At 28.6% G+C, this 12,595-nt stretch overlaps 1 protein-coding gene across 5 annotated transcripts in view; it reads left to right on the top strand.

Annotated features, from left to right (window-relative positions):
• Positions 1–12,595, top strand: part of LOC145972409 (uncharacterized) — a 45,493-nt gene that overhangs the window by 21,053 nt on the left and 11,845 nt on the right. The window contains exon 1 of one of the 5 annotated variants that reach the window (XM_083100983.1): positions 11,484–11,716. The exons of 3 other annotated variants lie outside the window; for them this stretch is intronic. The gene's annotated coding sequence lies outside the window, so the exon portion shown is untranslated. Of the gene's footprint in view, positions 1–11,483; positions 11,717–12,182; positions 12,338–12,595 lie in introns of those variants that run through there. One more of the 5 variants, XM_083100984.1, reaches the window with a different exon arrangement.

Consider the following 12,595-nt stretch of genomic DNA (forward strand, 5'->3'; position numbering starts at 1 on the left):
ATAAATATTTTGTTTTATCGTTTTAACGTTATTAAATTTTATTATATTTTTTAAATAATTTTCCTGAGAATATTGCATTTAATTAAGACTCGTTAAAAAAATTATATTTATTATATTTCAAAGAAGAAAAGAAAAGGGAAAGAGATATATTTGCAAAATTTTTTTTATCTAAGAAAAAAATGCAACATTTATATTTATTAATTTTATAATATTGTATTTATTAATTTTATTAACAAAATTTAATTTTATTTATTAATAATTAATAAATTTAATTTTATTAATTTTATTAGCAAAATTAGAAAAATTCAGAACATCGCAATTTGCCTGGAAAAATAATTGTAATATATTGCAATAATGCTTACTTATTTATTTATAGAAAATAGCAAAAATGATTTTTTTTTAAATTAATTAACATTTGCATTATTTTTTAATCATTTATCTTATGCATCGTTCAGTTTATCAATTGTTTAATAATAATAGGAAAAAATAATTAAACTTAATAATTAATTAATTAGTAATTAAACTTAAGATTAAAATATTTTTCACTTGTACTAATTCCTTGGGAGAGATGATTGAAAGAGTTTGCATGCTATCAATGAAAGAAAGGAACTTTTGATATGTTTATTTTCTGCTTTATTTTTGTTTGCTTCTTTTCGAGGTCGGGTTTTAAGCCGAGCGTTTTAAAGCTAAAAACAAGGTCATCTGTTCGCAATACGACGTAAGCACGATTTCGCAAAAATGCATCGCTCCAAAGTATTCATAATTTGCATATGCATAAATATGACTGTCGCAAAATATTTCCGTTATTGCATTTGACTCTGCATTTAAAATATGAATAGAGAAATATTCGCATCATTAATGTGAGAAAAATACAACCGTCTGATGTTTTAAACATACATGTTATTCTAAACATAAACTATTATTCTATTGTCGGATAAAATTTAAAATTACACGCGCGCGTAAACACATTTAGTATTTTAAATATATGGCTCGAGGGCAAAATATGTATTACAAAAAACCATCATAACACCTTATCGTAGTACCTTGAATAGATATCGGGGATTTTGAGTTTTACATGTTCAATAATCGTGTATAATGTATCAATATACAAGAGTTATTACATTTAACACTGAATATCTAGTCAGAATATAACTCAAAGCGCATACTGATGTGCACTTTCTGATTTCGCGCACATCTTTCCAGAAGAGTTCGCCGACAGATGAGTTGTGAGATAACTGACAAGTATAGTTATTATTTTGAACTCAGAGACTTCTTTATATACGAGTAAGCGTCAGTCATTGGATTCTCTTGGGAATTGAGAGAGATTACCGCCTTTTGCCAGAGATCTCCCTTTCTACATGGCTGTAAAAAGCAATTTCGCGCATTCCATAAATTGCAATCAGTTTCAAACAAGGCATTGTAATTGTTCATGGTTATTAAGAAAAATAATGTTTATTCTTTTATAAATAATTACAGTTTGGAAATAATTACTTATAATATTATAAAAAAGCAGTCAAACGAATAATAATAATTTAATTCGTGGAACATTTATTATAAATTAATAGATATTAATTATTAGGTTTTAACAATAAAATGCTCAATGAATTAATACAAGACTTTTTCGTGCAGATTATTTATTTTTCTTGCTTAATGTTCGATTATTTTTTTTTCGCAGAAGTTGCAACATCACAATTTTTCCTAGATTGTATTTAATAACTAAAAAAATATTGCAAGCATAGATAGATAATATTGTTAACCATTCTGTGTGTATTGCTATTTTATTAATATTTATTTTAATTTTGAAATATATGGTTATTTTTTATTAAATTTTTTTACGATTCTCTGTATTATTATTAGTTTTAGCGCATATGTAAAGATTTTTTTTTAATAGGAGACAATTTTCTAGAAAAATGATAGAGTTATAGCTTTTGAATCATTTATGAGATTACAAGATTTTAATAATATGTTTGGATGTGACTTCGTCGGTGACGATAGCTGAAAGATTGTTCTTCACGATTCCAATGTTACGTGATTTTCAACGCCGATCTTTATCCGCGGAATCTCGATTCACTTTCGATTCATCTTCGCGATCGAGCCGGCTCGATCGTTGCTTTGGATCGGAGCAACATGTGCCAGAGCTCTAGATTGCCTACTTTCGAGGCCTTCGGGGTGATTTAAGTGGATTTTATTGTAACCGGTAACAGCAGGTTTCCGTCGTTTGTTCAATGCGTGTGTGATGATGTAAATTTTTTTTAACGGCATCTTATGTAACGCGATTAAAATCGAAGATGCGATGCATATAAAAGTGAGGATGAAGGTAAAGGAAAAGGAAATGGATTTGAGAATGAATAGAATACCAAAGCGGATCGTTATATATATATTTCGCGGCAAAAATAAGTGATACAATAACGTCATCAATCTTAAAGATGACTTACAATGAATACAAAAATGAAGAGAATTTTATGCCAAGGTTAGTTTGTGATGTACGCACACAATAAATTTTTTTATATTTATATGTACACGTACAATAAAATAAAGTATATTTACTAGTGCTAATAAATTATTCCTGTTTTTCTACTATGATTAATCTATCAAAACCTGTATAAGCGAATTTCAGCAAATTATTGAGATTTAATTTCCATAAATTATATCGTAATCTTTTGAGATAAGTTTAAATTTCAATCAACATCAAAGGCAACGTGTCATTAATCATGCGCAGCGAGCGTATTAAATCTTGTATGTTAATAAAGAAACACGCTGCAATTACGTAAAATGAAAAGAATGGTTCTAAATATGTGAACTGTGTCGCACATATGAATAATCGCTGGTAGATTCGTAGTGTGCATTAGTATTATATTAGAAATTTCGCGCGTTTTGCAAGACATTGCGTGAGATGACATAAATTTATTTCTATAATCCTCATATATAACATCTTACTAATTAATTATACATTTATTGAGAGAAATTGATTTACGAAATACTAAAGAGTCAATACTTTTTGAATTATGATTGAAAATAAAAAGTTTTCTTTTCAGAAAGTTTGAAATAAAATCTAATTGTTTGCTTCCTTTTATTTAAATTGTCAGATGAAATTTTAATACAATGTTTGTGTCAAGACATATTTTTAATCATGTATAAATTATTATTATTTATTATTATTATTATTATTATTATTATTGTTATTATTATTATTATTGTTATTATTATTTGACATATAAATTATTATTATTGAATCGTATATTACAAATTATTACAAAAACTTATTTAATATAAATGCTATTACGCGAAAATGTTGCATGAAAAATATCGAATGTAACCGCAAAATTCAATCATTTAGACAATAATTTTATTGAGCGACGCATATTTTCACTGTATTTGCTATATCAGATTTAATCCAATTCCCTATGACGAAAGGTGCAGCGTGGGAAATCTAAGAACTTGCCGATTTTATATACTCTTTTCGCATTTATCTTTTACCTGCTGTCTGTACGCTATGCGTTTCTTATACTATCGTTCGCGGCTCATCGTCGGCACGCTGCTCTATTTCTATTGTCTGCAATCGAGCATTAATCTCTCGATATTCTGATAAGAAATAATCGAGTTAATGGACGCAGCTTTCGGTGAAAGTGATTGTAGATTAAAAATCGATTAGATCGCTTATCTGGAATTATTATTATTAATACATATATATTATGCACATATTGTTATTAATATATGTTATTAATACTTTTATTGTTATTATTACATGTATATTATGTACATATGTATAAATTAATTATTTACTGCATAGGTTTAATTTTTAAATTGATTAAATTTTTAAATTTTTAAATTAAAAAATATTATTTTTGTTGGAGAATTTTATCTGTGAAAAAGCGTTCTTAAAACATACAAAAACTTTTTTAACATTAAGCAATGTTTATATAATTGAATGTAAAAAGGACATTTTTAGCTAAAAATCATTTTTCAAGAATGTTTCAAATTTTAGCTGAAAGCATTTTGAAATCTTAGAGAAGGATACGTTGTGAACTTTTCTTTTTCTATATCTCTTATTATATTTCTTTTCAGAAGATAAAATACAATAACATAGATTCTAAGTGAATTTTGATGTATGCTCTCGACATGTATATGTTATCAGTGGGATAAACATATCTCTTGTAATATATACCACACCCTTTCGTTATCGTTAATATGCTTGAGTTGTAGGACGGCAAAAAAGCAAATCCTAAAATAAACTAGGTTATCGATAATTTCCATCACAATATGGAGAGGAACATAAGATATATTAATAGAATATATATACACATATAAATAAATAAATAAATAAATAAGTAAATATATATATATATATTTATTTATTTATTTATTTATATATGTCATAATTATTATGCACAGGTTATCGTTTTAAAGAATTAACAGTTTTATTGATTCGTTTGTCTGATGAATATCGAATAATATTCGTGATATTATTCGATATTACTTTATTATAGTATTAAATGATTAAAAGTATGATACGATTGTAATGCAATTTAAGTTTGAGAGAATAAGCCGTTACATTGACCTTTCTCATCTTATTGCAATTGAATAAAATACTATAGAATACAATTTCCAAATGTCGTATTAACATTAAAGCTGAAATTTAAAGAAATGATTACATAATAATTAATTATTAACATTGACTCTATTAAAAATTACATAAATATACATAATAAAATATAATTTTACTCGTATATTTTGAGCAAATGCGTTTACATAATTATAGTTATATGAATTTTGCATTTTAAATAACATTAAATAATAAGAAATTAGCCAATTTAAACTTATTGAGAACAATTTCGAAACATTTTAAATACAGTATATTTTGGCTTAATTCTAAAATGTAACTAAAATATAAATAATGGAAAAATATACATTCTTTCGAAAATACACACACACACACACAGTCTACACAAGATTCAAAGATCTTATCTTACTCAAACTCTGATCACAGGTGTATATATGACATGTCAAGGTGATAAGGTGTTAATTGTCATTAGAGTGTTCTTGTAGCTGATGTCATTGTATGTATGTACGCAGGGTGAGTCACCAGAAACGAGACTTTAGATAGTTCCAAAGGATAAACATGATAAACACATATAAAAAAATATAAAAAAATGTCTTTTCCGAAAAATATATTTATTTATTAATTTTTGATGATTATTAATGTTTTCTGTCATGAAATATTGACATTTCTATTTTTCATATATAGGTATTATAAAAATAAATTCAAAAGATATATTATAATATTATTTAAAAAATATTAATAAATTTAGAATTTCATAGAATCAGACAAGCAAATCTTTTAAAATCATTTATACTATGTTTTATATATTTTTGCTACATTTACACTGTTTTATTAATTATTTCTTTTCCAAAAATATAAATATTACTTTTAAAATAAGTTTTGTCTCTGGTGACTCATCCTATATATTAGATATATGTACCGTGAAATCTATTTGAACTGAAACCACTTGAATTTCATTGTTAACCAATAATTTTTAACATTATTAACGAATGATATCGTTTTCTCTAGATATCTGTCATTATATAATCGCCAGTTTGAATAATGTTATTGATCCAAGTTGTTCTGGATCTGTTATCTATACATTTATTTATACTTTTATACCTGTCAAAGGAACTTAAAGCTAAAAGATAAAGATAAATTACTTTGACAAACTCATATATGCATTATTATATTTTTATGTATTATATTATATAACATAAATAATTTATATTACAGGTTTTATTTAAAAAAAGCTCTGTTAGTTTATATTTTCCCTAAACTTATTAAGGATAAGGAAAAAGGGGTTGTAAAATTTATATTATTATATTATTTCATTTTAGTTAATGTATCGCAAATATTATATTATATTAAAATGTCGCAAATAATCATAAATTGCGTATTTTTAATTAAACTTAACTAAATTTGTCTGATTCAGAAATTAAATAAAAGAAAAGATATTGTAATATTTTTGATATTTTTAATATTTTAATAATTGTAATTTTATCTTTGTAATTTTTTTTGTTCGTGATTATATATGTTGGCAATTTAAAAAAATATTGTTTCTCGTGTCGGAAGTACAAAACACATCTTCAAACCGGAATGTATTAGTGTACAATAGCTGTTACGCAAACCACCGACTAATTATCAGCTATTACGTTGGGTTGATGGCGCGGTCCTGGTTGCGTCATTAGTCTATTTGTACGGTCGTAAAATCAAATCAAAGAAAAATTTCAACGTAGGATCGAAGAAGCCTGAAGTTCGAAGTCGTACAGGAAATCGCAGATTCTTAACGAATTGTTTACGTTTCGTAAATTTGTATTAGATATAATATCTCGCTCACGTTATCTAAGGACGTTGTTATAAAATATTCATTAAAAAAGAGACATCTCTTTTGTATCATGATTATCTTTAATTCTTGCTTCAGGGTAACAGAAATAGATAATCTCAATATTATATACATATATGTATATAATATTTTGTGAATTATATAAATCATAAAATAAAGTATAAATCCTACAATTTAAATTTAAGTACAATTTAAAGCAACGATTGCAAGACTAACACGAGCCTTTGGGCATTAGTGTTCTAAAACTATCTATGATACTTCTCGTAATATTCCTTTCGCTCTCCGCAGTAAATTGATCTCTACAGTACTAGTTTCGATTTTCATTCGAATCCTTTTCAGCCGAAGATAAATAGATAATTTATAAGTTATCGTACTTTGCATGATACGTATATACTCCTTAAAATTTTTATTCTTGTATATTTAGAGCTCTTTATCTCTCAAAATATGGTAAAAATGTTTATAAAGAATTTCTACTTTAATCGTAAAAAAAATTTATTTTATACATGTTAAGTTACCCATTTCCAGCCGATTACACACTTGACGTCCATTGATGCTAAGCGTGATTAATGAAGTTCGATATTATCGATTCTTAGGTTTCTCAGAATTCAAATTACGTTATTTTCGAATAAGCTTATATAAGAGATAGTTTGATGAATAGCATGAAAATCATATTATTTGATGCAATATATACATATGTCGATTATATGTGAAATAAAGTCTGAAAGTTAGTGCTGGTGAAATAAGTTTAACAATTACAATAAAAATTGTATAATAACGAAGAATGTGTTATTTAACTACTTTTAGTCTAGAATGTTATTTAACTCTTTTTATCTGGGTAGTATATCAACAGAACTTTTCTAATATTTTAATAATATTTTCTTTTTTAGATGACTTTGATATCACTTGGTTGAAAAGTTAATTATCTCTTTCAATGCGGTTAATTATTTTTTTCGATGTAGTACGTCACAACAAATTAATTACGACCAATTCGACCGTAGTAATTAAGATAATTATTCTGATTAAGCAATTAAGATAATTATTCTGTACCTCTCACTGAGACCGCTTCGTGTATTGACGATTGCGTAAGAATATTTCCAATATGCGTTTTCATTACGTGACCTTTTTAATTTCTCGCGAATTTTTCAAATATAACAGTCGTATCTTTTGTATCATAGCAAATTCATGAATCGAGTTTATTGTATTTATAACGATTATCGCACCGGAAGTTGACTGTAATGATCTTGTTGTGTTATCCTTGTGCACGCAATACATCGCTCGATATATAAAAATATACGTGTGTCTGGAGCAAATCCATTCCCATGCATGAGTTTTTTATTCTTGGAGTAATTTTATTGTTCGTTTAAATTATAGTCGGTGTTTTTTAAATGATAATCTTAGCGATTAATCTGAGCTTTAATTATCGCGTTATTTTGTGTAGCATTAATTAAACGAGAATGCAAAATCAATTTAACAATCTAATTTTTGAATAAACTTTAATAAAAAATATTAGCTAAGTTATTTTGATGATTGTCAATATATCAGTGATAAAAAAAGCATTATAATAAATATTTTTTAAATGCATAATCAAGAGATTGATTTCGAGCGTGAGAGTCAAAGAAGAAAAGGATAGCAAGTTGTATACAACTTCGATCACGCGAGACGTAATAGAAGTTTTAGCGTTCCAGGTGTAACACATGAAATTACGTGGCGCCATTAAAAACTTTTCTAAATCGATACAATTTATACTTTCCAAGCACATAATTAGAGGAGATTCGTTGCGTGATTTGAAATCGCGTCATGGATTTCGTTACGCTGATAAGAGTCAAGACCGGGTTTTCCTTTTACGAACATCGTTTCGTGACGCGATTTTACGTAATCGCGTTTTATTACTCGCGCCGGGCATCAATGAGGCAGTTATTATACAATTTCGTTCGTATTCCGCGTTTCGACTGACAACCAACGACATTGTGATGCAGATTGCACTGTCGTGTCTATGACCAACTTGACTCGGCCTTGAACGAATGTCGATATTTCGTTTCACGTGCAACGCGTCGGCAAATTATGCAACGCTTCCTTTATCAACCCTTGAACGCTCCCGACGAGGACACGGCATGTTGCATGCAATGAAATTCACTATAAAGTTTCAGTTTAGTAAAGAAGAAGATACATAGCGAAATTTTGCAGTAGAAATTTTTTTTAAGTTTATCACATTATAAATCAATTTAAACACGTATTAATGTAATTACTCTTTAATAATTGTATTATAATTATAGAGATATGAGATAGATTTGTTGACAGATATTCGCAAATGTTATAAAAATAACAAAGTAATTAAACCAACAATTTTGAAAGAATAAAAATAAATAGATATGAAATACACTTGTATTGAAATATTTATATTGTAAATTTTATCGTGCACGATATATGTATATATTATGTATATATATTGAAGTGTCGAGTTATTGATATTTTTTAGTGCTTCTTTCTGACACTGCGGATGTTCTAAAAGTTACATATTGATGCGGAGTTTCTAAATTTTCGTATCTTCTATTCACACAAGAAAGAACATTTACACACAATTGCACACAATACTCGTAACATTCACATATTCCTAATAAGAACTTCCTTTCTTTCGTTTTAATTGGCGTAATTTGGAAAGACGTATCATTGTATTTTCGCAAATAGTCTATTTATCCTTATTACCTATTTACATTTCATTGTCGAAATATTTAACAAACCCGCGATTTGCTATATTTGTTTCAAAATTTAAAAAATATTGTGTTATCGCTTTTACTAGTTAGAAAATCAGTAATAATCTTCATTTTCGTATTTATTTATATATTAAATTTACTTTTATCAAATGGTTCCTTATATTTTACATATATCTAGATCATAAAATTCATGTTTGATCACTCAACTATATAAAAATTAGTTTATAAAATTAAAAATAATTTAAAGTAAATTAAAAAGAAGATAAAAATAATTTTTTTTTTCAAGTAAATTAGATGAACTTATTCTGTGTCTTTTAAACATATTTAATATTACGCATATTATTTAATATTATTTAATATTAAATTTAATATTATTATTTAATATTAAATTTAATATAATTTAATATTATTTAATATTAAGCATATTCAATATTACGTACATTACGATCCTGTTTATCTCTGACTTATTTATTTGATTTATTTTCATTCAAGTAAATTGCTATTAAAAATAGACTTCTTTCTAATAAAAAATATGTAAATGAAACTCCAAACATTTTTCTTATCACGTAATGAAATATTAAAAGATAAAGCTGGCGTTCTCAAGGTTGCCGGATTAATTACGTGCATCGAAGAATAACAGTTCGATCGAAGGTCGCGATGATGTAAGGTAAGACCGGACAGTCGCATAATCGCGATGGATCGATCAGGCGAGCTTGTTATTGAGATCAGAGAATAGTTTCCTTCTCGTCGAGGAAGTTGGCGAAGAAATGGCCATTCTTCGAATGTAAATGAAAGTAGTGTGCGAAACTGAGAATCTCCCCTTTCGACCGGAAACATTCTGTCCCATGCGTTTCATAAGTCTTCCTCTTATCATCGTCTTAATTAGTTACTTCGATACTCTCTGCGTTCGAATGTTCCGCCTGCATAGTTGCATATCGGTACTTGCAGTTCCTATAAATTAAGTTTGCCGATAAATTGTTCAGATAATCAGAATTACAGGAATGCGATATGCCTTCTTGGAGTCTTGCTGTTCCTATAGTTTTTGTACGTGAAAGTCATGCGTAAGCGTGAAAATATGATAGAATAAGATTGCATGAGATATAGAAAATATTTTATATTTAAATTTAAAATAGAAAGAAGGAAAAGAGAGATTTGATAAAATCATTTAATGCATAAAAAATATTAATCAATAATAAAATCTGTATTTATAAATTCTTATGTAAATTTATTTGAATATTAAAATTTCTCTTAATTACAATTAAAGAGATTTCAGACATTTTTAATCATTTAATCTATATTACTTTGTTTATAAAATTGATTAAAAATCGTAACAAAAGGAAGGAGCTGTAGGAAAGTTGTATCATAAACACGGCTGCTAATTATTTTAACAAAATTGAAATTCCTTAAACTATTCTTTAAATTCTTTAAATTATTGATATACTTGTTTATAATTTTTAATAATATATAAACAAATATATCGCTCTACAAAGCCAAAAATTATTGCATCTGTCTCGTGCCATTCGCCAATTACTTGGAAATAAATAAAATTGAAAGGTTTAAAATAAAAAATAAATAAAATTAGAGATTTTAAGTAACGTATATTTGAAGTAAACGATCGTAATTTTCAGTAGCGTAAATCTGGAGCCGCAAATTCCACGCACTACTATTACTATTACGCGATAGTTTCACACATGCTTGAGATCAATGCGCTTCTGCTCTCGAGTCGAGCAGGAGACGATATCGTGCTGTTCCAGAGCGGTGATTCCGGTCAGCCGGAATAGCGGTACACGCTCGGCCGTCTTCGTTTTCGAATTATTATTATGTTGCTGCTTTCCGCGAGGCGCACAGTAGCACGCTTTGTCGCGAAAGCGGAAGAAACCTGTGCGCGCATCGTGCATGAAGTCATTCTTTTGCCACTACCTTTCTTTCTTCGTGCTTTTCTAAACTTTGACGTTCCATATTTCGCCGATCGCAAGTGACCCGGAGACGAATTCCGTTTCCAAATTAAAAGCGATCCCAGCAAACACCAAATAACAGTTATATAACTGTTACATAACATGTAACAGTTACATAACATGTAACAGTTATATTGTCGAGCGGGAAATTACAACTAACAGTTATATAAATGTTACTTGGTGTTTGCTGGGATATATTTTTTTTTTTTTTTTAATTTCGCGAGAATGTGTCGAGTGTCAGTTGTTCAATCAACGATTCATTAAAGCGATTTGTTTTTTTTTTTCTTTCATATCGAGTAGAAACGGTCTGATCTTCGCTCTCGAAGAGTGATTGAACGATTTGCATCACGCGGTCCATCGAGGGAGATCCGCAAGAGAGTGAACACTTATGAGCATCGCTCCGTCGAGGAGCGCGGCCAGTGCGGCTGCAGCTGCATCGGATAGTTGGTCGAGGCATGTGCGCCGAGTAACGGCTAATTGGCCACCTTTCCTCTCCGGGAGAGGAACCGTCTCTCTCTTTCTGTTTCGTGGCCGATCCGTGCCAGTTTTGCTCGTTCTGTCGTGCGGTTTACACCGAGTGCAGCTGGAGCTCCGGGAGCCATGAAGTTTTATCGAGGGACTTGTTAAAAACGCCGACTTTTCCGTCAGTCGAACCGCTTACATCGTAAGTGGTCGTCGTCCCTTTTTTTAAATTTTAGATTCTTTTGGAAAATTCTTCTTGAGAAAGATGGATATTGGTAAAATGATCGCACGCATTTAAAATAATTTATTTGTATTATCTTATTTGACATAAATAGGAAGAGTGAGATGAATAATTCTTTGTTAATAATCATATTTTGACGAATTTTTGTAGCCATAAATTCATAGAATTGCAACCGCGAAAAGTGCCTCGCTCCGAATTGATCGCGCGAGTGATCGCCGTGAAAGTGCATCGAATGAAGAAGTTTAATTGTGCGCGCCATACTTTTATTAATATTCTAATCCGTTATCTATCGGAAGTGGTCGACTTTCCTCGCGAGAAAAGACTCGACAACGTCCATGGATTTGATTATTGAAGATCGATTTTGAGCGCAAGTTGATTCGAAATATATCGTTTCGATAATGACATTTCACAGACATTTTTCAGTAATATTTGAGCTATTTTAGAGAAATGTCAAGAGAAATATTTTGCTTTCTCAGAGAAGATTTTCTTCAGATTTTAAAAGAACCAATGTTTTCTCGATTTATCAGTTTGCTTTATTTCAATAAAAGAAAATTATTAATAGAAGAAGCGAGAATATCAATAGTAAGTTGACAGTTGCCACTAGTATTTAACATATGGCAATAAAAATTGTTAGTTTGTTATTTCAAGATACATCGTGATGTTACATAATAACATAAGATATACGCAATATATTTTAGCAATGTGTTTCCCCTTTTTTCTTATAGGATTCGGCAAATTCTCTTTAAATCCTACAAATAATTTTTTCTATAAAAGTATTCTCTTTCTACGTCAACTTTACTTTGTGGTTAAAATCACAATTCTCATAACGGAAAATACATT

The sequence above is a fragment of the Camponotus vicinus genome, unplaced genomic scaffold (assembly GCF_025532165.1).
Source record: "Camponotus vicinus isolate PSW18456_S1 unplaced genomic scaffold, iyCamVici1.0 SCAF_5, whole genome shotgun sequence".
Lineage (NCBI taxonomy): Eukaryota > Metazoa > Arthropoda > Insecta > Hymenoptera > Formicidae > Camponotus > Camponotus vicinus.